Genomic DNA, 21,378 nt, shown 5'->3' on the forward strand with positions numbered 1-21,378 from the left:
CTGTAGCGAGCTAATGTGTGTGTGTGTGTGTGTGTGTGTGTGTGTGTGTGTGTGTGTATAAAAAAATGCCCCCGTTTTCCTAAGTACTAATTTAGTTGCCTGGTTTTACTTTTCTGTGAAAGAAAACTATCATAGAGGTTGTTATTTCTCTGTCCGTCCGCACTTTTTCTGTCCGCCCTCAGATCTTAAAATCTACTAAGGCTAGAGGGCTGCAAATTGGTAAGCTGATCATCCACCCTCTAATCATCAAACATACCAAATTGCAGCCCTCTAGCCTCAGCAGTTTTTATCTTATTTAAGGTTAAAGTTAGCCATGATCGCGCTCCTGGCAACGATGTAGGACAGGCCACCACCGGGCCGTGGCTGAAAGTTTCATGGGCCGCGACCCATACAGCATTATACCGAGACCACCGAAAGATAGATGCATTTTCGGTGGCCTTGATAATACGCTGTACCGGCTGTACAGAAAACTCGATTGCGCCGAAGAAACTTCGGCGCATTTTTTACTTGTTTATGTCGAGACTGTTTTAGGTTTGGGGTGGTTTCGGGAGAGAAAAATATTTGCTGTGAGTGACCAGGGTTCCGTCATATTGTACATTATATCATTAGAAGAGGGACGACCCGAGGAGGTAACCCTTACCTCACCTGGGAGAAGTCGTTCATTAGGTGTGATCTCTCTCTCTCTCCTTCTCTCTCTCTCTCTCTCTCTCTCTGGCACAATTATTTGCCTGCCCATGAACTGCCCCCATCTGGAAACAAAGAATATATATATATATATATATATATATATATATATATACATATATATACACACAGGCCCTTGACGAGGACTAAAGTAAACGAAACAAAATGTAGATATGCTCTCTCTTCTTCTTCTCTCTCTCTCTCTCTCTCTCTCTCTCTCTCTGACAATAAATGACTAATTACCCTACCAGTCGTCCGCCTTACCTGGACCCAAATAACGAAAAACGGAAAACAAAACAAAAGAATATATATATACTGTATATATATATATGTGTGTGCGTGAACAGACCTTGATGAAAACTAAAGAAAAACAATACCAAAACAACAAAGATTCCATTCCCCTTTTCAAGATACAACAACTAGCAACACCATCCATCTTCCCCCAACTACTCCCTCCCCTTCTTCCCCCATCCTTTCCCCCACCTTCTCCCCATCCCCTTCCCCGAAAAAAAGAAAACTGACCGCTCCCAAAACACATCTCCGAAAAGAAAAAAAAAAAGGGGGGGCGTAATTAAGTCCTTCCTCGTGGCTGGCTCCGGGTTCATAACTCGCCGACACCTATCGGGGCTCCGCCAACGACATATTAACTCAGCTCGAGTAACGCCTCTAACGGCTCCCGTGAAATACAGCCGACGTCTATTACGACAGCAACCTACAAGCTTTTGGCCGAGAGAGAGAGAGAGGAGGGGGGGGAGGGGGGGAGGGGGGGAGATATGGGATTGAGTGTGAGATTGATTCATGTTCACACTAAATACCATATGTGGTGCAAATCTTATAAGAAGAGAGAGAGAGAGAGAGAGAGAGAGAGAGAGAGAGAGAGGATTGTGGTGCTGAAATCTTATAGGAAAAGAGAGAGAGAGAGAGAGAGAGAGAGAGAGAGAGAGAGAGAGAGAGAGAGAGAGAGAGTATTGTGGCGCTGAAATCTTATAGGAAGAGAGAGAGAGAGAGAGAGAGAGGATTGTAGTGCTGAAATTTTACTGTTCTTACAGAAATAGAGAGAGAGAGAGAGAGAGAGAGAGAGAGAGAGAGAGAGAGAGAGAGAGAGAGAGGATTGTAGTGTTGAAATTATACTGTTCTTACAGAAAGAGAGAGAGAGAGAGAGAGAGAGAGAGAGAGAGAGAGAGAGAGAGAGAGAGAGAGAGAATATGGGACTAACTGGGCGAGAGACAGCCCAAGTCATGTTAGGTTCAGTTGAAAACACAAAGAGAGAGAGAGAGAGAGAGAGAGAGTATATGGGACTGGGCGAGAGATACACCTGGTCCAATAAGGTTCAGTTGAAAACCCAAGGAGAGAGAGAGAGAGAGAGAGAGAGAGAGAGAGAGAGAGAGAGAGAGAGAGAGACAAGGAGTCATGTCAGGCTCAATTGAAAACCCCCAGAGAGAGAGAGAGAGAGAGAGAGAGTGAGAGAGAGAGAGAGAGAGAGAGAGAGAGCTGTACTTTATACATATTTCTTACCGTGTTTTTATTCAAATGATTGCGCGTAGCATCGTTCTGCAACACACAATTCACATAAAGACCCCAGAAGCCCTAATTCTACGCTGCTGCCATCTACCGATCGTTCGACGAACGAAACAAGGGTCCGTGAAAGAGAGTGTGTCCTTTTAGTTTCCATCATCCTTGACTTGCCAGCCTTTCGTTGGAATAACGACCCAGAGAGACCTTTTAGTGGAAAGGCGTAACGACGAAGTGAGTAGTGAGGAGTTTCCCGTATCGGTCCGTTTCTATGTTTTGAGGTTTTATTCGGAGTTTGGCGTTTTGTTGTGGGTAAGGAAGTTATTGTGGAATTTTTTTAATTACCCGGTACTGGTTGATTGTGTTTTATAGTTCATTTAGTTCATTTTCCTTCTTGTTTGACGAGTTAGGAGTTATTTCGTATTTTAAGTGATTGTTATTCAAAACTGTTCTATTCTGTTCCAATGTGTTGAGCTAAGTAATGCAACATCACTGCCCAGAGTCGTGTTTTTATTAGTGATTTAATTTTTAAAAAGAATTTAATTTAGTATCTTCAGATATATTTAACATCATTGCTCAAATTCCGTATTTCCTCTAATCTTGTGCGTTTTTTTTTCAGATATCGGCCATACCTGAAGTGAACTGTGAACTCCATAAGTAACTATTTTTTCCGTCTGAACTATCAGGTAAGGAACGCTCCTCTTTTACTGTACCCTAACAATACTACAAGATAATCCTCCCCCTTCAGGGGCGGTGCCCCTGGAGGAGGGAGACCTCCTTTGGCGTACGTAGACTTTAGTCTACCGTACGTGAGAGGGGGGGGGTGGGCCCTTGCACAAAAAAAAAAACTAACACAAACATGGTAAATGAGATCTTTATAAATTTGACACTTATGATAGTAAATGTATCTTTCATATTTTTTACCTTCGAAAATCACGAATTAGGAAATGTAGCTTTTGAGGAATGTATCCCTGTGTTTTAATAATGAGGTATCAAGTTTTTAGTTTCAACTTGTGAATTTGACACTTCAAATAGTTAAAAAAAAAATTTTACATTTGTTTACAAGTGAAGTCCCTATATCTTCATCTAAAGTATCGTTTTGCAATATCATTGTACAGTAAAGTCAACTCTGAATCTTATTTAAAGTTAACTTGTCAGTTTGCTGTTTTCAGAACTAATATCGGCAATTCAGTGCTCTGAAGCTTGTTTAATACTTAATAATTCTCTCTGAGCCTAATGGTTTACAGGTCAATCTAAAGAGGCACTAATTAATTTGCTCCGAAAATTTTCGAGGTAACACATAGGGAAGACTAATGCAATTACTTTATATCTGGGACTAATTACTGTTCTTTCGACAGGTGCTGCAGGTGTGGACAGCAAGAACATTCAGCAATTAACATTTGGGCTTGAAGATATGGCAGATTATCGCTGCATTTGACTGCTTAGACGAAATATTAAGGTATTGAAGCCAGAGTCTGCTAGTGATGTTCTATTCTGCTATTGATGTTCAGTTTGTCTCCAAGGAAAAGATAAATTGCCAAGCTATGTAGTGAGCTTGAATGCTCCCTAGCAAGTTTCTTAAGGCAACTAAAGCACATTGCACGCAGGTTCAGCTTAAATTTCTCAGATTGCTTATTTTGATTGTGTAATCAGTATAAATACATAGGACAGTTCTTTATCTCTTAATAACATGTGTAGACTTTTCTGTACAATGTCTATTTTTAATAAAGTGCAAATTGATCTTAGTTTCTGCTTGCTTGATTGGTGGTGGTGATAATATACTAATGGCATCCAGTTAAAGGGTATGGTATTCTTCATAAACGCTTCCTAGATTGTCAACCAGTATCTATTTACTATAGAACTGAGTGGACTTTACTAAATTTGGGCAAAACTAAATGGAACTGTGCTTTACAGTTTTCTCAGTGAGATTATTTTTTTTAGAATCGGACTAAATAAGACATACTACTGGGCTTGTTAGTCCGTATTTTAAAGGGCTTGTTTTATTTAACTTGTTCAGGATTAAATGAATTGAGAAGCTGGGACATAAAAGGGCATATGAATCTCAAGGTAATTATATTAATTAGCATGTTTTGCTTCACGAAACTAGGCCCGACTGAAATTCTGTGGGCTGAAAATCGCTCCAGTTTTATGCGGTATTCGTGAGAAACTAGAATGTTTGTGGTGGTCGTTTTCTTTACAAATTATTCCTGAAGTTTGTTTACATTGTGTATTTTTAAGGCCGTGAGCTGAATTAGTTATCGAAATTAGTCTTTTACGGTACTTGATATCTTTCTAGCTCGAGATTTGAGAGTGGATTTAAGTGGGGAGAGTGGATTTAAGTGGGGAGAGTGGATTTAAGTGGGGAGAGTGGATTTAAGTGGGGAGAGTGGATTTAAGTGGGGAGAGTTTAAACTGAAGTTTCAACCTCGTTTAGATGCCTGTTTGTTAATTGGCATATCGTTCTTACAATACTGAACAGTTAGTCCTGGCCCTAATTTTTAGTATTAGAAATTCAATGGAATGTTATCTTAAATTTCCTGACAGAAACCAAACCAGGGAAGTGAGCAGGTTTAGTACGATGGAAGTGGTACTTGATAAGGGTTTAAACCATTGAAATTGATAGTTAACGGGTAGCTCGGTACAAGATGAATATAGGAAGTTTTAAGGAAGTTTTAAGGAAGTTTTAAGGAAGTTTTAAGGAAGTTTTAAGGAAGTTTTAAGGAAGTTTTAAGGAAGTTTTAAGGAAGTTTTAAGGAAGTTTTATAAAATAAGCAGGACATTAGTATGCCATAATGTCAGAATCTGATAGGGGTCATAACTGGCCTTGTAAGGTAAATCTGATAATTTAGCAATGTGTGTAGCTGCCTTGCTGAGAGGTGAACTGACCGTCAGTTCTAAGTTCTAACTAGATCCTTGCAAATAAGATAAATTATTACCCATAAGTTACCCATAAGTTGCCCATAAGTTTCCAGTACAAGTAAGTTAAGCGAATATGATCAGTTTCGTTACAAATACTATAACTTCAAAAAACATTAACTCAAAGTATGCAGCCTTGTTATACGATTATTTTTTTCTTACTATGCATTCCAAAGGCCATGACATGGTGGTTTTTCTTAAACAGCTTTTAAACCGACTTCAAAATTTCCACGCCACTAAAAAGCACTTGAGTTTTTCAAACTTCGTCCTAATTATCGATAGTCCTAGACATTGCCATTGGTTTCGTTTACTTTTTTACTTGAAAATGAGGTTAAAGCTGCTCTTAACCACCCAACCATCTGCAAAAGTGGTGACTCGTATCGGTGGCATACTTTAACAAATGGTGGTTTGACTTTCGGTTAAATGTCATTTTTACTTTTCCTGGGGCCTATGAAATTTTTTAGAGTAAATTAATGTAGTGTATGACATTTAAATCTTTTTAAGACAATTAGGTGAGGGGGATGGCTCTGCGTCAGATACCATTTGTTCGAAAAGGTCTGAGGAAAGGTAAGGAGTTGGTGTTTTAGAAAAGAGTAAATGGCTTAATTAAGCGCATTTCTCAATTCGGTGTAATACCATAAATTAGGACACTGTTAAAGAGAGACTGCTTTAGTAGCATGGGAATCCATACGTCGGTTTAAAAGTTTAGGAAAAGCACTATTTCATAGCCTGTGGAATGCATAGTAATTCCCTATTACTCGTAACTGAGTAAAAAATTATCTTGAGACAAATTTGGCTCGTGGGCCCGTTCACTAGAGTTATAAACCTACCAGGAAACTGCTTTTCAGCATCAGAAGCCCAAACGATGCTAGATGAACGGCCGCTCTGTAGCTTAACCTGATTTACTTGAGCCTGGGGAAGCTTGGCTGTTCCTAACATGAAATTAACAACGCTCTCTCTCTCTCTCTCTCTCTCTCTCTCTCTCTCTCTCTCTGTGTAGGATATGGTCTTCTATGGAATTTATTACCCTTAGAAGGGAGAGGGAATAAGCAGTCCCCAGGAGACACATTTACTGACACATCCTGGTTGTATGGGTTTTTTCGTTTTTAATGTGCTCCGATTAAATAAATGGTTGTTATATATAAAAGATTTAAGATTGTCAAGCAGACAAGAATATGGATAGACATTATTATTATCAGGAACAGCCAAACAAACGCTATAGTCAACATTTTTATTCCACTGGGACGTTTCGGTTTTAACTCACTAAGCCATTTTCGACTTAAAATCGAGGCAAAACACCAAAACCTAAAACTTTAAACTAGTAAAATACAAAATCAAAGAAAGGTCACACTCGGAGAATAATTTTTTTAAAACTAAGTTACCTTAAAAAAACTAACTCGGAAAAGAAAACAGACTTAAAACTAACAATTCAGTGAATTACAATAGCCAATAAAACTAAGAAAAACAATCTAAAGAAAAATATTATTATTATTATTATTATTATTTATTATTATTATTATTATTATTATTGAGCGATCACTCTATCTGAACTGAAGTGCAACCTGGAGTTCATAGTACCCTTTGATCACATCAAAACCTGAATCTGTGCAGGGGAAAATATGGTTTAGAGATTTAGTACAACCCTTTAACATTAAAGATGATAGACTTCATAGCTTAGTAATAAGAAGGGGCCTTGCCTTCAGGACTTAGAATTTTCTTAGCGAATTACATAGCTGTATTCGGCTGGCTGGCTGCTATAAAAACAGAAGGTTGCCCACAGTACCTTTTGACCAGTAAGGGGTAGTGCTGTCAAAGTGTTCCACGCGGTGCATTGTAGGCATCGCTTTTTGCTCTTAGCGGCGTCCTTCGGCCCCTCAGCTGCAACCCCTTTCATTCCTTTTCCCGTATCTCCGTTCATATTCTGTTTTTCAATCTTATTTTCCACTCTCTCCTTCCTGTAGGAGGGTAGCGCCGTCAGTGAACTCACGCGGTGCACTGTAGGCATTACTTAATGTTTGCAGCGTCCCTTAGCCCCTAGCTGCAACCCCCTTTCATTCCTTTTCCTGTACATCCGTTCATATTCCTCTTTCTTCCATCTTACTCTCCATCCTCTCCTAAGCATTGTTTCAGTGCAACTGCGAGGTTTATCTCATTGTTATACTTATTTGAAACCATTTAACTCTTAAAGTTTCCCTTTCACCGCTGAATGACTCAAAGGTCCCTGCGCTTGGTCTTTGGCCTAAATTTTATATTGCATTCCAACGCACCTTTCATTATCGTAAGCAAGTCTTACCAGGATATGTATGACCGCTCAGGTTATAAACAAGGTCCCAATTGACAACCTTTCTAGCAGTTTGTTGAATGCCAGAGTTGATTAAGATAAAGTGAGCTTGGAATCGTACGCGAGATTCGACTAAAAAAACTTTTGCAAAAATCTGTAATTTTCAGTTCAAAATCCATTTTCATAATAATAATAATACAACAATAATAATAATAATAATAATAATAATAATAATAATAATAATAATTGCAGCTCAGTTCAGATACAGAGTCAAACACTGTAGAAATTATACAGTACACAAAATTAAGATACACCGGATGAGAAGTTATAATGATAAGCGTCCGCAAGCAAACGGTTGTTAGTAGAAACTAATAATAATAATAATAATAATAATAATAATAATAATAATAATAATAATAATAATAATAATAATAATAATAATATTTGCAGTTACAGAGACAGAACAATCAAGTATCTTATCCTAGAGCATTTTAATTTTCTTATCCATATGTACATAGCGCTTTAGCAATTTGAACAATTACAATTCTATAGTTTATAAACGTTCTACCATTTTATCAAATAACCAGTGATCCACCTAATAAGTTACATAACCTGGTTATCAAACGCTTACGATCATCCAAAAATGGTGTCAAGTACAACCTATTTAGAAGATAGCTTAGAAATGTGTTCATTTTTCTAAATTTCGAATTGTATAGATCACAAACTGTTCTACCATTTTGTTATAAAATAACCAGTGATCCACCTTAAGTTACACAACTCGGTTATCAAACGCTTACGATCATCCTAAAAATGATGTGAAGTACAACCTATTTAGCTTAGAAATGTGTTAATTTTTCAACTTTTGAACTTTATAGTTTACAATCGTTCTACCATTTTGTTATAAAATAACCAGTGATCCACCTTAAGTTATATAACCCTAGTTGTGAAACGCTTACGATCATCCTAAAATGGTGTCAAGTACAACCTATTTAGAAGATAGCTTAGAAATGTGTTCATTTTCTAACTTTCGAATTGTATAGTTTACAAACTGTTCTACCATTTTGTTATCAAATAACCAGTGATCCACCTTAAGTTATAAACCTGGGTTGTCAAACGCTTAAAATCATCTAAAATTATGTAAAGTACATTCTATTTAGAATATAGCTTAGAAATGTGTTAAATTTCAACTTTCGAATTTTATAGTTTACAACCGTTCTACCATTTGTTATCAAATAACCGGTGTTCCACCTAAGTTATATAACCAGGGTTATCAAACGCTAACAATCATCCTTAAATGGTGTAAAGTACAACCTATTTAGAATGAAACTTAGAAATATGTTAATTTTCCAGCTTTCGAATTTTAGTTTACAACCGTTCTACCATCTGGTTATCAAAATAACCAGTGATCCACCTTAAGTTATATAACCAGGGTTATCAAACGCTTACAATCATCCTAAATGGTGCAAATACAATCTATTTAGAATATAGCTTGAAATGTGTTCATTTTCCAACTTCTTTACGATCTGTATTAAGCAATGCTATAAGGTCCCATGTTATTTTTGATACAGTATAATCTCTATAACGTCAGAAACGTACTAATTTCCTAACTTTACAACAATCGTTATCAAGGAACAGTATACGACGCAGGTTATCGAAAACCCACGATAATCTCGACAACGTCAGTCAGTTTAATCCAATTGACTTAAGCCCTTAGTCATTGCTTCAGAATCTGGTGATCAATAGAAATTTGTCTCCAGGAATTGGGGCGTTTAAGCTCGATGACGAACTGGCAGAACAATTTACACTTTGACGGATTCAATTTAACGAAACTGTCAAGAAAAATTCTCTGACGACCATTAGCGTGTCCAAAAGATGATGTGAAAAATGGTCTCCAATAGGGCAGCAATTTAGGCGAACCGAATCGTGGTCAGGTTGTTGGTGTACCAGAAGGGCACAGTGAGGTATTGTGTTAAAATGTTCGGTAATAAGTTGAAGACGTTAGCTTAACACAAGCTAAGAGAAAGTGTAGAGTAGTCAGGGGTAAGTTGAAGAGACATGATTTTTACAAATGTTTACAAATGTATGGAGAGTATGTATATATATATATATATATATATATATATATATATATATATATATATATATATATATATATATATATGTATACTGTATATATATATATATATATATATATATATATATATATATATATATATATATATATATAGAGAGAGAGAGAGAGAGAGAGAGAGAGAGAGAGAGAGAGAGAGAGAGAGCAATACTGCAAACAATTGTAAAATTATAAATATATATTACAACCACAAAAGTTCCCACCAGCATCAGCTATGTTCAAGAAGGAGGACGTGTGGCTATCAACCCCATCCTTACATACTTCTGAAAACGAGAAGCCTTAACGTACGTGTGTGAGTGTGTGTGTGTGTGTGTTTGTGAACGGACGTTGTGTACCGTATGCCGTATCTATTGCCTACTTACCGTATTTACGATCGCGCATAAATAACGAAGAGCGCACTTACACGCGCACCAGGTCCAAAACACTCTAATGCACAATAAAAACTTGTATTTATCTAAAAGGTTCGATAAACAGATACAAGGGAGTATCATTTGCTTCATTCGGCCGGGCCATTAAATGAACCTGGCGAAATATAAGCCCATAAAGCGAAACTTCGGCTATTTCCAGCTATAAAATACGTCTGAATGCGCAATAATCGTAGTTATTGGCGAATTTATTGCGCGATCGACTTTTAATCTCTAAAATGATAATGAAGCGATTATTTTAAAAGCTCGTGCAGTATATAGAGTTTTCTTTATCGATAAGGAATAATGATATTGTTCTCTTCCGCGGCTGATTTGTTTTTGGGAGATGCCTCCTCCTCCTCGTCCTCCCCCCCCCGTCTCTTAAGACCAAGATCTTCCCCCCCTCCCCACCTCTCCCACTCACCCTTCCCCCTTCCACTCTCTTCTTCCTCCCTTCTTTCCTTCCTTACTTCCTTCCTTTCTTCCTTCTCGTCGGGGTTTCGTTCTCGGTGCGAGGGGATGGGAAAGGGTTAATAGATGGGGGAGGAGGGGAGGGAAGGAGGAAGAGATGGGGGTTGAGGATGGAAAAGAAGGATGCAAATAAAGGATTGCAAGGAGGAGGGCGAAGGAAATTAAATACTTGCTCAAGAAGGAACTTTCTATGGAGACATTTTGCCTTTGCAGGATGGAAATATATATATATATATATATATATATATATATATATATATATATATATATATATATATATATATATATATATATATATATATAGATAGATAGATAGATAGATAGATAGATAGATAGATAGATAGATAGATAGATAAATTGATAAATTTCATTGTATCTCCTTCCTCATTTCACTTCTCTCTCATCCTATTCCTCCTCTTCCTTCCTCGTCTCCCTCTCAGCCTCCTCATCCTCCTTTCAGGCAAATCCTCGACTTTCTTAAGAATACTTTCTCCTTCTTGTTAAACTGCAACTTTCTTAAGAATACTTTCTCCTTCTTGTTAAACTGCTTCCTTCCCAATTTCCTCCATCTATACACCGCCTCTTACTCTTCCTCCGCTTCCACTTCTTCCGCCTCCACTTCCTCTCTTGGGTCTTGTCTTCTTCCTCCATCTAGTTATACTTCCTCCTTCGTCATTCCTCCATCTTCTTATTCTTCCATCTCGCTATACTTCCTCCTTCATCATTCCCTCATCCTCCTCTTCTCCCTCCAACTCGATATACCTCCGCCATCGTCATTCCCCGTCTTTCTTCCACTTCCTCCATCTCGTTATACTTCCTCCTTCATCCCCCATCTTCCTTCCCCCTCCTCCATCTCATTGTACTTCTCCCTTCATCATTCCTCTATTTTTCTTCTTTTTCCTCCATCCCGTCGTATTCTTCCTTCATCATTTCCCGGCCTTTCTTCCTCTTCCTCCATCTTTCTATATTTCCTCCTTCATCACTTCTCGTTTCATCCCCCATCTTCCTTCTTCCTCGGCCTTCTCCTCATACTCATCTCCTCCTCTTCTTCTTCTTCCTCCATCCTCCTCTCTTTTCTTATTCCTTCTTCCCCATCCTACTCCTCCTCATCTTCTTCCTTCTTCCCCATCCTCATCCTCCTCCTCCTCCTCCTCCTCCTCCTCCTCCTCCTCCCTCTTCTTTCCCATCCTCCTCCTCATCCTCCTCCTCCTCCTCCTCCTCATCATCATCATCATCATCATCATCATCTTCTTCTCCTTCTTCCCCATCCTCCTCCTCTTCCTCCTCCTATACCAGACCCTCCAACCCCCATCCACCCCCCATTCCATATCATCCTCCTCCTCCTCCTAAACCAGACCCCCAACCCCCCACCCCCAATCCCAAACCCCAACATCAACCCTCAGGATGGGGAAGGGGGAAGGACAACAATAATTCTAGTGACCAAGGCAGTTGTGGAAGTGTCCTCAGCCACCACCACCACCAGTAGTAGTAGTAGCTGTTGTGTGTTGCGGAGGGAGGGAGAGGGAGAGCGGAGGGCGTCCGCCATTCATCACGGAGGAGGAGGAGGAGGAGGAGGAGCCGGGGGAAAGGGATTGAGACCAGTAGGTCCCATAATGTTGATAGATGACGAAGGAAACAATCTGAGACACTCGACAGTGAGAGAGCAAACTATGGTCGTATACAGTGGATACTGTGATTGATGCGTGTCGCCGCCGCCGCCGTCGCTAGGCAGGCCCTGGCCTTGCTAGGAAGGGGTTAGGGTTTGCTAGGAAGAGGTTAGGGTTTGCTAGGAAGGGGTTAGGGTTTGCTAGGAAGGGATTAGGGTTTTCTAGGAAGGGGGTTGGGATTTACTAGGAAGGGGTTAGGGTTTGCTAGGAAGAGGTTAGGGTTTGCTAGGAAGGGGTTAGGGTTTGCTAGGAAGAGGTTAGGGTTTGCTGGGAGAGGGGTTGGGATTTGCTAGGAAGGGGTTAGGGTTTGCTAGGGAAGAGGTTAGGGTTTGCTGGGAGGGGGTTGGGATTTGCTAGGGAAGGGTTAGGGGTTTGCTAGGAAGAGGTTGGGGTTTGCTGGGAGGGGGTTGGGATTTGCTAGGAAGGGGTTAGGGTTTGCTAGGAAGAGGTTAGGGTTTGCTGGGAGGGGGGGTTGGGATTTGCTAGGAAGGGGTTAGGGTTTGCTAGGAAGAGGTTAGGGTTTGCTGGGAGGGGGGGTTGGGATTTGCTAGGAAGGGGTTAGGGTTTGCTAGGAAGAGGTTAGGGTTTGCTAGGAAGGGGTTGGGATTTGCTAGGAAGGGGGTTGGGATTTGCTAAGAACGGATTAGGGTTTGCTAGGAAGGGGTTGGGATTTGCTAGGAAGGGGGTTGGGATTTGCTAAGAACGGGTTAGGGTTTGCTAGGAAGGGGTTAGGGTTTGCTAGGAAAGGGTTAGGGTTTGCTAAAAGGGGTTGGGATTTGCTAGGTAGGGGTTGGGATTTACTAGGAAGAGTTGGGATTTGTTAGGAAGGGTTGGGATTTGCTGTGGAGCGGGGGAGGCTGCGGTGGTGGTCGGATGTTTTAGGGGGAGGGGAAGGGCGAATGGGTAGGGAACAGGGGTGGGATAGAGGGAGGGGGTGTTTATTTCACCTTAGGGTTGGGGAAGAGGGAGGGAAGGGAAAAGGCAGTGGACAAGAGGAAGGGAGCAGGGAAAGGGATAAGATAGGGGTGTTTGAAAATAATTTTGGGTGAAGGGGAGTGAGCAAGGGGAAGGGAACAGGGGTGCTTGGAAATAATACTGGGGGAGAAGGAGGGGTAGGCAGTGCTGGGCAAGCCGAAGGGGGTAGGGAAGGGTAAGATGGGATGTTTAAAAAAAAATTTTGGGGAGGGGAGGGGGAAGGGGAGGGAGTCAGATGGGTTTGTTTGGAACAATGCGTGGGTTTTCTTATTACTTAATCAGAATTCGTGTGTTCGAATGTATTTGTCATGTTTTAAAATATATTTAACATAAAAAAAATGTCATTTTTTAATAATATATTGGACAAGTTTACAAGGAAATAACGTTGGGGTTTTCTTAGGTATATAATGAGAATAAGTATTGTTTACGTATCTTAAAACAAAATCTTTCATTGCTGCAGCAGAAATATTGAAATTTTTGTTTATTAATATATAGGAGGAATGTGGAAACTGGTGGGGGGGTTTTCTAGTTACGTCATCAGAATTTATTTGTTGAAATGTTTTTGTTGGCGTTTGAAGATATAATAATTCACTGAAGCAAGAATTTTTTTTTTAAATACTCTAATACTTCTGTCCTGTGTATGTCCACTAAATACATCAGAAACTTTGTTTTTTTTATTTGTTTTTGTTTATTTTTCCTCTTATCTACGTAATATTAACAAGGTTTAGTCATAGGGTTCGATCGTTCACTTAGTCCAGAAATCTTATGTATTTTCTTCCTTTTTCATTAATTACATCATGTCCTGCTCTGGATGTGTTCTCTTCGCATTTCCTATTGTTTACTTCTTTTATCCATTTTTTTTTATTCCTCCAGTTATCTAGTTACTCGCTTTCGTGCCTCGCCGGATTCCAAAGCTCATTAATCACTGTTCCTCTCTCTCCTCCTCCTCCTCCTCCTCCTCCCTCCTCCTCCTCCCTCCTCCTCCTCCTCCTTCCTCCTCCTCTCTCTCCTCTCTCTCTCTCTCTCTCTCTCTCTCTCTCTCTCTCTCTCTCTCTCTCGTGTTAAGTTAGTTGTTCGAATTTACAATTTCAAGTTATAGAGATCATTAGTGACCAATTGGATTCGAGATCTGCTGACAATGAAAATATTATTATTATTATTATTATTATTATTATTATTATTATTATTATTATTATTATTATTATTATTATTATTATTAACTTTTAAAATTTACTACTCTCCGCTTGAAATCTGGCTTAATGTATAACCTGTATCCAAAGCAAAACAAAGGCTTGATAACAGTGACGTCTCTGACGCACCGCTACGTAACGTAACATAACATAAAATAAAGCAGTATAACATAACATAACATAGCATAAACAACTTAAAGCATCATAACATATCATAACATAACATAACAAAGTAGCATAACATCATGATGTAAAGTAGCATAACATAACATAACATACAGTAACAAAACATAACATAACAACATAACAAAACATAAAGTAGCATAACATAGCATAACATCATAACATAGCAAAGTTGCATAGCATAACATAACATACAGTAGCAAAACATAACATAACATAACAACAAAACATAAGGCAGCATAACATAACATAAAATACCATAACATAAAGTAGCATAACATAACACATCATAACATAACGCTCCTCGCACAGGTCGTCATTTGCATGCTGCAACATCCGGCGTGACTTTGGAATATTTGTCATGTCATTTCCGGCGGCAGTGAAGTATCTAAGTCTTCCAGTCTTTATCTTTCTCAGTCCCTCTGATATCTCGTTGTAATGTCCAGGAAGAATTTTAAATAGCTTTTTTTTATTGTGTTTTGTGACCTTCTGGAATAAGGTCAAGGTACGTGCGGGTGGAATTGGCAAACTGACGTTTTCATGACTCAGTTTCAAGTAGGAGGATGACTCAGAAAGGATCTGAGTCATCTGAGTCACAAAATTGAATCGAATTGAATATGGAATCTAGGTCAAAGGCGAAGCACTGGGACCAATGAGGTCATTCAGCACTGAAACGGAAATCGACAGCAAGAGTTTGAAAGGTGTAACAGGAGGAAAAAAAAGTTAAGTATACATTATTTTTACCAGACCACCGAGCTGATTCACAGCTCTCCTAGGGCTAGGAAAACCTCGCAGTTGCACTATGAATCAGTTGTTAGGAGAAGGTGGAAAATAAAATGGAAGAAAAAGAATATGAAAGGAGGTGAAGTAAAAGGAACGAAAGGGGTTGCAGCTAGGGGCCGAAGGCACGCTGCAAAGAACCTTAAGTAATGCCTACAGTGCATCCCATGAGGTGCACTGACGGCACTAACCCCCCACGGGGTAGTCAGAATAATGACCTAATAGCCAGTTTCTTCCTTTGTGAAAACGTCTTCAAAGTAATGGAAAACATGAAATTTAAGAAGATTATTTTCTCAACAAAGTTCAAATTCACAATCTATAATGATGTTTATGATGTATCAGTTACAATGTTAAAAGGAAGAGCACTTTTTATTCCCTTTTGAAGAATGTAGTTTGCAATGACATGAAACAATGATCTAAGTAGAGAAATTTCCGGGGAAATTAATTTCCCATTCTTGCGTACGTCGAAGATATGAATTAGAAGTACGTCAGATGAACACTTGAATAAAATGCGGATCAAGAAAATTATGATTATCATGAGTTAAAGGTTGAATACTCTTATTTCCATGTGCATAAAATTTTTTGATAGCGTATCTTTCGGCGTCGTATGGTATAAGATTATTCAGTAGGCCGATTCTAATACCATCTATTTGAGATTATACACGGACATTGAACTATTATTTTTAGTCTCGTCGAATTACGAATGATAAGTACGGTGTACTGAATCTCCGTGTTCGTCTGAAAATAGCTGAACTATCTGAGCAGTTTCGTAACTATCTCTGGATGGATATATATATAAATATATATAATATATATATATATATATATATATATATATATATATATATATATATATTATATATATATATTTTTTTTTTTTGTTTTTATCATGTCCCAGGAAACCAACTTAGTCAGAACGTGAAAGCTGATTTTTTTTTACCCTAAAATAAAAGTTAAGTTTTCGATATTTTTGCAAAGTTGTTGCTATTGATCTATAGGCTTTTAATCCCCTGTGTGGTCCTTTGTCGCTTGCACCAGATCGCCATGGTTAGTTACGCTGTCAATTTTACTCTCAGTCATTGGAATCTCTTTCCTTGTTTTGACCCATTACCGTTCTCACCAACCGCTGAAGTTTATTACAATCCACTCATGGTGTTTTGTTCTTGATTTATATATATATATATATATATATATATATATATATATATATGTATATATATATACATTTATATATATGTGTGTATGTATGTATGTATGTACTGTATACATACATATATATATATATATATATATATATATATATATATATATATATATATATATGTGTATATATATATATATATATATATATATATATATATATATATATATATATATATATATATATATATATATATATATATGTATGTATGTATGTATATATGTATGTATATATATATATATATATATATATATATATATATATATATATAAAAGATGTGTGTGTGTGTATATATATATATATATATATATATATATATATATATATATATATATATATATATATATATATATATATCATATATATAGTCTATATATATATACATATATATATATATATATATATATATATATATATATATTATATATTTATACATATATAGCACTTTAGGTTTCAACTTCTTTCATGACTTATGCGGACGAATTACTAACTCCCTAGATTCTCCCAAGAAAGGCCGTTTCGTTCGGTTCCGATGTGGCAGAAATTTATTTCTGTGAAACACGTTTCCATGTGTTTATGTATATATATATACATATTATATACATATATATATACATATATATTTATATATATATATATATATATATATATATATATATATATATATATATATATATATATATATATACTGTATATATTTCTTTTTCATGGTTAAAGGGCATTAATCTTAGACTAACAAACACCCTCCCACAACCCCTATCTTTTTATCAGGTCTGAAGGTAAATATCGGAGATAATTTTGAATACGGTGGAGTTTACATTAAGCATAAGCATCATAGCCACGGATTGCATTACATGTTGGTCTTATGTACTATCTTCAATGAGAAATCCCACTAAAAAGATGCATAATTTACTGATACTTGGCTTGGCAATTTATTTTGTATTGTACAGCAACACTGGCATTCGACTAATGGAAAAGTTTAATTTTTTTTTTAGGTTACAGAAATAGGTTATATCCTTTGTTTACTGAAAATATTTTCTTATTTTTCAGGTACGATGTTAACCAACGCAGTAGCTGGTGATGATGGCATTGCATGAAGAATAAAAACCATAAAAGGTTCGTAGTTAACTTTCAAAGATCTTGTTCCTGATGCACCACTAACTTATTATTATTATTATTATTATTATTATTATTATTATTATTATTATTATTATTATTATTATTATTATTATTATTATTATCATTATTATTATTAATGCGTAACAGGGACTTTATACAGTCTCTCATGAAAATAACCCAGAATCTTTCACATACTTAGGATGTATTCCTAGCTTAGGATATACGTCAAAGAGAAGCTCCTAATCCTATCTCCAGTCCTCAAAAGTTTCTTGTAGAGCTACAGAACCTCTTCACTATTGAAGGTGGTTATTGGATTGCTTTAGAGTATTAGAAAAATCGGGTAATGATGCTGTTATTCTTATCAAAGGTACCCAGATTCTTAGGAAACGAAAGTCTAAGTATTGCAAAACGGGCAATTTAGGATCACCTGGGTAGACGTTTCTGTTCTAAGTCATTTCCAGCAAGTGTGAGTAGGGTATTAATGGTTCCTAGTATTGAAGTAAGAGAAATACACACATAAATTTAATAGTTAATTCGACAGCAGTGCTTTTTAAAACAAAATAACAGTAATTACGACTCAGTTCGTCATAATGTATATGACAGATGTAACATTCATTATGCTAGATGGTTCTGTTATTTTATATAAGCTAAAAGCCAGAACACTTGCAGTAAAAACAGCACAATTTTGAAGTTTTTACTCAGGTTATCGAACCCTATCTTCAATAAGGTGTCATGACTAATCCAAGTTGATGTAGATTAATCCGAGTTTGTGTCAGCACGGGCTCTTACCCCAAGGCTACTCGTAAGGGTGGTAAGGTGCTGAAGGGGATAAGAACTCTTTTGTGAACCTCTGGGCTTGGACCAACCAGCGGTTGGAAATGGCTCACTTGCCCGCCAGTTCGCTTGTCAGTCGTAAAATCTTTGTATACTTTATGAAAACCAATATAGCATCTTCATCTCTGCACATGCAAGAATAGGGTCTAGTTACGTATCTATTCTGATTTCGGCATTTAGGGACAAAGTTCTGATTGCAGCAGGAGATGTAATTCTCGCTCATTTAAAAAGATCCTTATTACGGAAGTTCACTTTCGCAATGCGAAGAAACAGTATCCTCATAGCTGTGTGTTTATGTAAAGCTGCGTGTCAGTATCGTTGTTATCTTATTATCAGTAGTGGTAGTAGCTGTTTTAGTAGTAGTAGTAGTAATAGCTATTAGTAGTAATATCTGTAGTAGTACCAGTAGCAGCAGCAGTAGTAGTGTTTACAAACCACCGGTAAGATCTTATCGGAACGCATACTTCACCAATTTTGAAGTATTTCAGTGAGACATGAATATTATTATTTATTATTATTATTATTATTATTATTATTATTATTATTATTATTATTATTCAATGTCTCTTGGAATGCTTGTCACAGTTAATGCAAGGAATGGAGATGAGGTGACTAAGACTAAGTTGCAAAACAGTTAGGTTTGAGAGAAAGTAAATCAAGAAAAATAAAACTTTTAGTATAAACAAAGATTTATGAGCTATTTCTCCTTTATGGAAGTGGAGTTTGGCAGATGAATTTGGATGAATATAGCAAACGTGGCGCAAGGAGGACTGAAAATGTGATAATGTATATCCTGCTTGGACATGGTAAAGCGTGTTTGAAAATTGATTGCAGTGTTTTTCAGTGGTTTGGTCATGTGGAAAGACTCAAAAGGTTGGTAAATCTTAGGGGGGTGATGTTAGAGAAAATATTTAAAGTAAAAAGTAGACTGATTTGCTTAGGTGCATAAAGGGAGGTTTCAGTGCTGAAGAAGCATAGTGTTGCATGCAAGAGAGGTGAGTGGTGCAGTGTTAGGCGCCGGGAGATTTGGTTTGGGGGCAGATTCGAACACTTAGTAGATGTGACAGAAACTGTGTTCTAGCTCTTCTTTAGACCCACCAGAGTCAGCTAACTACCAGGGGCAATATCCCCTTCTTAGGCATCACCAGAGGCACACTGAGCTGTTAGGATACGGGCCTGAGTTATTTATTCAAAGCAGGGATCGATTTCGGGTTTCTTGGTGATGGTAACAACTGGATCACAGGGGCCATCGTATATATATATATATATATATATATATATATATATATATATATATATATATATGTATATATATGTATATATATATATATATATATATATGCTATGCTATATATATATATATATATATATATATATAGAAGAGAGAGAGAGAGACCTGATTGATGAATGACAGAAGCATTGAAGATAGATAACCTCTTCACAAATCCACGTCACTGGTGGCCATCTTTTAATATTACCCTCCATCATGGAAGGAGACCGAGCGCCTTCTGAGTGTGTGCGTGTGCGTGTGTATGTGTGTGTGTGTACGTGTGTATGCGTGTACGCGTGTGTACGTCCCTTATCTGTGTGTGAACACGAGCGTGTGTACATAATGACGGTAGCCGCCCTTAGCCAACAATAAGCATATTAAACTGGCGACAGATGACAAATGGCCTCCTCTAATGCTTGGTCACTCCCCTCGGCAGGGGAAAAAAAAAACACCGTATTAGAAGAGGGAGAGAAGGTTTTTTTCTTTTATCCTTGTTATTTTCCCTCAAGAGAATGCCTGCCTCTCTCTCTCTCTCTCTCTCTCTCTCTCTCTCTCTCGATATCGATAGTGGGTCTTTTCCCTCCTCAAAATATATCAAATTTTATCAACGATGTTTTTTTTTTACTCATTTTCGCTCTTCTTCTTCTTCTTCTTCTTCTTCTTCTTCTTCTTCTTCTTCTTCTTCTTCTGAATTTTTTCTTCCTCGGTTCCTCGTGCTAGATTATTCTTAGCTCTGTCTAATAAACCGAAGGAGTATGATATACTATATGAGAGATTAGGTGATAAAAGTGAGTTATTGTACTGCAGGATATGATAATTCCCCCCCTCTCCCTTCTCTCTCTCTCTTTCTCTCTCTCTCTCTCTCTCTCTCTCTCTCTCTCTCTCTCTCTCGCTCCGCCGCTGGGGTGAGGGGACGAAGAAGCTAGGGAGAAGGGAGGGGGGAGGGTGAGGGGGAATATATAAGAGCATTTTGGAAGATTTGAGGTGACGTTTGAAAAATACGACCAGAGCGTTGGTCTGCTCTCTCCTCTCCCTCACCTCCTCCCCTCCCCAACAAACTATCCCTTCTCCCCATCCTCCATCCATCTCTTTCGCTGTCTCCCCCTTCTCTTCCTCATCCTCCTCCTCATCCTCCTCCTCTTCCTCCTCCTCCTATCCCGCCCCTCCCCTCCCCCTCCACCTCTTCCTCCTCCTCCTCCACCTATCCCGACCCTCCCCTCCCCCTCCACCTCTTCCTCCTCCTCCTTCCCTCCTCCCCTCCCTTCCTCCCCTCCACCTTTTCCACTGCTGCTCCTTCCCATCTGTTTCACTGTCTCCCCTTCTCTTCCTCATCCTCCTCCGCCTTCTGTTACTCTTCCTCCTCCTCTTTCTCCCCCCTCCACCTCTTCCTCCTCCTCCTATGCCACCCCTCCCCAACCTCCACCTTTTCCACTGCTGCTCCTTCCCATCTCTTTCACCGTCTCCCCCTTCTCTTCCTCATCCTCCTCCTCCTCCACCTTCTGTTCCTCCTCCTCCGCCTTCTGTTCCTCCTCCTCCTCCTCCTCCACCTTCTGTTCCTCCTCCTCCGCCTTCTGTTCCTCCTCCTCCTCCTCCTCCTCCTCCTCCCCCTCCCCTTCCCCCTTCTCCCTCCACCTCTTCCTCCGCTGCCCGGGGGATATTCAAATGGGGTCAGCCCTAAAATTGCCCATATTTCAGAGGGGAAATCTTGTATGGTGTAATTTTCTCCGTCGTTTTTCATCCCGATTTATCTGTGACCCTCG

The 21,378-nt window shown here is 38.4% G+C and overlaps 2 long non-coding RNA genes across 2 annotated transcripts in view; both read left to right on the top strand.

The window, feature by feature from the left end:
• The first annotated feature begins 2,356 nt into the window (after nt 1-2,356).
• Nucleotides 2,357-3,937, top strand: LOC136849575 (uncharacterized). Its single transcript, XR_010856318.1, has 3 exons — nt 2,357-2,508; nt 2,816-2,882; nt 3,555-3,937. It is a non-coding gene; the product is annotated as an uncharacterized lncRNA (long non-coding RNA).
• A 13,312-nt stretch (nt 3,938-17,249) lies between these two features.
• The window catches only part of LOC136849842 (uncharacterized), a 305,045-nt gene continuing 300,916 nt past the window's right edge, over nt 17,250-21,378 (top strand). Inside the window, exon 1 of the long non-coding RNA XR_010856444.1 lies at nt 17,250-17,511. This is a non-coding gene — a long non-coding RNA (uncharacterized lncRNA). The remainder of the gene's footprint in view (nt 17,512-21,378) is intronic.

Source organism: Macrobrachium rosenbergii, chromosome 21, assembly GCF_040412425.1.
Source record: "Macrobrachium rosenbergii isolate ZJJX-2024 chromosome 21, ASM4041242v1, whole genome shotgun sequence".
Classification (NCBI taxonomy): domain Eukaryota; kingdom Metazoa; phylum Arthropoda; class Malacostraca; order Decapoda; family Palaemonidae; genus Macrobrachium; species Macrobrachium rosenbergii.